The sequence below is a fragment of the Antedon mediterranea genome, chromosome 3 (genome assembly GCF_964355755.1).
Source record: "Antedon mediterranea chromosome 3, ecAntMedi1.1, whole genome shotgun sequence".
Lineage (NCBI taxonomy): Eukaryota > Metazoa > Echinodermata > Crinoidea > Comatulida > Antedonidae > Antedon > Antedon mediterranea.
Window position 1 is genome coordinate 27,217,579 of NC_092672.1, and position 5,836 is coordinate 27,223,414.

The following is a 5,836-nucleotide window of genomic DNA, read 5'->3' on the forward strand; positions in this document are numbered from 1 at the left end:
CACCCGTTATTGTTGTTAATTGTAATTCTTGTGATTGTTTTAGTGCAGTGTGTAAAGTGCTTTTTATAAAATTCTGAAATTGAAGATTTTAATGACTTTTTTTATTCTTTTCTATGTTTCTTGGTTGATTGATCTGTCAGTTGCTTACAGCTGGTACTTAGGCATATTTTATCTGGTAAACAAAACTCATTCCATGATTACAAATTGGGCATTTAATTAAACTGTTTGATCTGCTAGTTGAGTCAGTTGATTACAAATTATATGAACTAGAGCATTTATCTTGTAAACAAAACACATTCCATTGTTACAATTTGGACATTTTATTTTTGGACATTTGATTGGAAATTTGATTTAATATTTATATATCTTTGTTTCTTATTTTTAATTTCCACAACAATTTACAGTACAATTCATTGTAAGAATTTATCTCTAAGTAAATCATACATTATTTTATTGAAAAAATGGGTTAATAGAATTGAAGAACACAAATAATTTTATACTTAATAAGACCAATAAAGTCACTTGTTAGTTTGACCAAAAAGGGTCAAATTAGTGGAATTCGCTCTAGAAAATCTAGTGTTACAAGTCAACACATAGCGACCCTTATTGTTGATTTTATGACTTTTGAGTGCGTTTGACTGTAGTGGTGGGCTTGCTATAAAACAAATATACAATCAATAATATTAAACCAGCAAGGTTAGTATAACAAGAATTGTCTATATTAATACAAAGTCTCATGATAAATATTATCATTGTTTAAATTAAAATTGCCCCATATAGGATAATTCATGATAGAGTGGTTCATAATGGAAGAGTTCCATGATAAATTGTTTGTAATTGGCTTGTTCCATGATAGAGTTGTTCCATAATGGAAGAGTCCCATGATAAATTGTTTGTAATTGGCTTGTTCCATTATAGAGTTGTTCCATAATGGAAATTCCCATGATAAATTGTTTGTAATTGGCTTGTTCCATGATAGAGTTGGTCCATAATGGAAGAGTCCCATGATAACTTGTTTTTAATTGGCTTGTTCCATGATAGAGTTGTTCCATAATGGAAGAGTCCCATGATAACTTGTTTTTAATTGGCTTGTTCCGTGATAGAGTTGTTCTTGATGGAGTACTGTATCCGTGTTTGACTGGTCCTAAGGTACTGTAGAGCTGTATAGCGTTATGTGCTCCCATAATAGAGTTGTTCATGATTGACTTCAAAGTGTTGTTCATATTAGAGTGGTCCATGAATAGAGTGATCTTATTATATAGTTGTTCTGTAGAGTTTTAATAATAGAATGTCCATGTATTGGGATGGTCTCAAAATATATTGAGTTTTCATTAGAGTGTGTTCCCACCAATGTTACAGCAAGAGCAACAAAATTACAAATAAATAATTTGGTTGCTGTTGCTGTAACATAGTCACAGTAGCTTAAAGCCTGTTTTCCACTAGGCAATATTTGTTCATGCAAATCAAAAGAATCAAATAATGAAGTTATATGCTTGCATATTCATGTTTGTATCTTTCAAACCCCTATGTCTGCGAAAAATTATAGTTCCTTGAGTTTTTCGCTTTAATAAATTTAGTAGAGCCTAGTTCAAATTGTTTCTACTTTTGCAAAGCAAAACATCGCAAACAATGAAATTTCATTTTTCATTTCATTATTTATTCGGTCTATTTCAGTATATACATAACAAAAAAAACTGAAATTGGGGAGACCAGGGTCAACCTAACTGAACTTAATCAGTGTAGCTGAGCTGGTTTATGAGCACTTATGCAAACGCAAGCTCAACAGACAAGAAATTCACAGACTATTCACTCTTTTTTTTCTCCTCTGCGAACAAATTTGCTTAGTGGAAAGCAGGCTTTATAATTATATTAAATAATACATATATAAGTTAGTTGATTAAATTTAGTTTATATTGTTTTCTATATAAAAGTACTATTATTGCTATTAAATCATGTTAAAAATGTAAAATAAAAGTGACAATTATGAAATGATAGGTCCATAAATTATGTACTGAAAATTTAAATACAGAAAATAGTGTTTTAAGTGTTAAATAAACAAGTAACGCTTGGTTGATTTGAACCTTTTAAAAATCTTAATAAGTATAATGGTGCTTTTGATATGTGTATGATATTAATATCTGTACAGTACATTTGAATACATTTTATAATTGAAATTTTGAATGTATAAGCTGAGGTATTACATTTTAAACAGCATTCCTTCAAGAGTTATTGTATGACAATTGAATTAATTACTGTATTCACCATTAATATCCTTCAAAAGTAGTGTAAACAATTACTGTGTTTAAAATCAATGCTACAAAACTAATGTCAGTTTTATATCTTAAAAATTATTATTATATTATTTCTTAATTTATTTTATAAATGACATTCCTTCAAAATTAGTGTAGGGCCTGTAATAAACATTACTGTTTTTAAAAATGAAGCTTACAAAACTAATGTTGAACATCAAAATTATTTAACTAATGTTAAACATCAAAATTATTTATCTTAAATTTAATCGTATACAAAAATAAATTAGTATCTTTAAAATAGATAAAGTTATTGTAATGTTATTATTCGATGATACTGCCACCAAGTTTCTACTACAGTAGTTTACATTACAAGCGCCACCAGCGGGCGTTTTAATTTTTTTTATTTTTAGCTCAAAGGTATGACACGTCATGTTTGCAAAAATTCTGTTTTCTTTTTTCGAATCACCGTCTAGAAATTGTTAATATTATTGTTAACATAACCATAAACTGCAGTTGTTAATTTATTGCAATTAAAAATAATCAGCAATTAGTAGATAATAGCAGATCACGATTTTATATGATGTTTTACTTTATATTTTCATATGAGTTTTAATATTGAAACAGTTGTAAAGTGGCAATACAAGACCTTGTACTGTAATAATTATTATTCTTAGATAATTAATGATAACTTATATTAGCCTATATTATATTTTTTTTAATAATGTCATTAAAGGCCTGTTTACTACAAGGAAAAATTCACGTGAATCGATGAGTTGGTTTATGCACATGCTTATTTACATAGGGACGCTGTTTTGTTGTTATATTAATAGCGAATAGTTTGGATATACCACGAAGTAATTGACTGTTAGGCCTACTGTGGATGTCTATGTTCGGTGGGCGAATTTGGCGTAGTTTCACAATGAAACAGAAAAGTCCTGCATTACATAGGGACGCTGTTTATTTTTATTAATAACGAATAATTTGTATATACTAAGTAATTGACTGTGGATGTGCGCGCGTGTCTATGTTCGGTGGCCTAATCTGGCGTAGTTTCACAACGCAGATTCAGTGAAACAGAACAGGCTTACTAAATAATAGTTTTATATGTTAAACACTAAAGTAAGTCTAACAATATTCTACAACGGTTGGTGTAAAGCTTGGTTCCCACTAGGAATCAACGTTAGAACGTAAGCGCAATACAAGTAAGGCTGGTTTTCCACTAATCGAATTTATTGGCGCAAATCTAAAGTGTTAACGAATGCGCATGCGTATTAATATTTTCATCAACTTGTGACGTGAAGAACCAATCAGAACTCAGGAATGACCGATTCGCAAATGGAAAATAGGCTTTTCACTAATCACAATCGATGGATTATCGGGACATTTGTTTGTCATTGGTCAACTCTGTGAATTCTAATTAAAATTGTACTTAAAGTAACAGTTTATTATAGTTTTAAACGAAAGAAAACTAATAAATAATGTTGTCCAAGTACTCGGCTCAACTTGTTTTTTTATCTGTATATCATATTATAGTCTGTATACACTTGTTTACAAAATCAAATAAATAAAACATGATTGTAGGCTTATTGTTATTATGTTATGGTATCACTGCCATTCGTGTTATTGTATATATCCATAGCTGATTGAAGGATTGGGTCAGATATGATATTCTATGTTATGTTGGTGTGTTTGGTTCCCACTAGTATAGAGAAGCAACGCAAGAACGTAACCGCAACGTAATGATTTCACCAATCACACAAGCAACGTGTTTATTGTCATTGATCAACGTTGGCGTATACGTCATTGCATTGCGTCTCTGGTGAGAACTAAAGCATTATGCACTTTCCGTCAATACGGTTCGTCTTTGCGTTGCGTCCTGTGGGAACCAAGATGAACTAACAGTGGCGTTAATGCGGGTTGTGGGGGGCGTGGGGTGGCTTGGTTGTTTATTACTCCTTAGTAGTTGCATTGGGGCTGCTCATGCTCTGGGCCGCTTACGTTTAACCAATTAGCGCTGTCTATGTTATGATGTGGAACATACTGGTACAGATAGGTTACTGTACCTTGAGCAATATATTATTTATCTATCTTTATATGACGTTTTGTTATTTTTGCTATCATTTATTTATTATCACCCAAACGCTGGCCTATGTCGATTAGAGCCAATCATTGTTTAATGCAAATCGTTCATTATGTAAACTGTACACAGTGACTCCCGATAACATGACTTGTTGTTGGTGACAGTGACTCGATAACCATGCCAACTTACCTCCTACTGCCCTCTCGACGACGACGGCTATAACCCCTTACTACCCCTTAATACTTAATCAAGCAACTAATGTCCACGACGAACGCAAGGGAAAGTTTTTACCCCACATCTTAAAATGTTTGTAAAAAAAATTAATTAAACGTGTATGGCATTTTGATAGGCCTAAATGCGTTTATCAGTGTCACGTGTGTGGAATGATTGCAAATAAAAAAATAATAATTTTGTATTGCGCACAACACGCAAGTAATGCAAAAAGTCTGTTTATACATAACCGGTATGTGATAAATTGCCTTCATTTCTATGAACTATAAATGTCAACACGTGCACATCGTGAGCTCTCCAATAGGCAATTTAATGCAAATTTGTATAAAAAACATATAGCTCATCAGAATGAACAGTGACCTCCAATTTTTTGAAGTTATTATGGAAGTCAATGAGTTCTATATATGAATCCATGCAATGTTTAACGTACAGAATGACGTCATCATTTGGCCACATGAATTAAACAAAATATCATTTTTCCATTCCGTCAAAGGTCATCATCAGAGCGCTTGTCCCTTGTTTTGTGCCCGATTTTCTCTCAATTTGTAATACTAGATGGTACGCTCGCTTCGCTCGCGTACCATCTAGGTCGTGTACACAGATGGTTCTCGAATACACAGTAATTTCAACGTCAAAAAACTGGCGATTTCAAATGTACATACCGCAGGACAATAAATACATTGTCGTTTTCAGAAACGAATAAATAGACAAGATGATTAATGTAAAGGCCTACTTCCGAAGTAGAAACTTGTCTTAAAAATGAGTCCAATTTTTTTATTTGAACTCATTTAAACAAACCCAATTTGTGTTTTGTATATAACATAAGAGTTGAGGGATGGGGAAGGGGGATGGGAAGAACAATTTTTAAATATATTCTGTATCCACTCCGTAACGAAATATTGTTTTAAATGTTTTATATGCCTATCTATAATATACCACTAAACACAGTAAAATATTTACCATTTAATACCTTTTTAAAACTGTCCCTGTTATAGTCGATTGAAATAGTAAAGTACGATTAATTATTAATTAATACAAACGTTGAGAAGCGCAGCAACTGTCAGTAATACAGTTTTTATTTGTATATTATGTGTTTATATATCCAGCAGTAGAGCCTACCCACAGTCACATTAATAAATGTTCTTTGTATATGTGTTTATATAAACAGTAACCACATTCACAGTAAGACAATTTTGATTCAAATGGCGACCAAAAATGGTTAATACGTACAGTATTTACAATATTATCAAAGTATTGCACACTTTATCTTAGT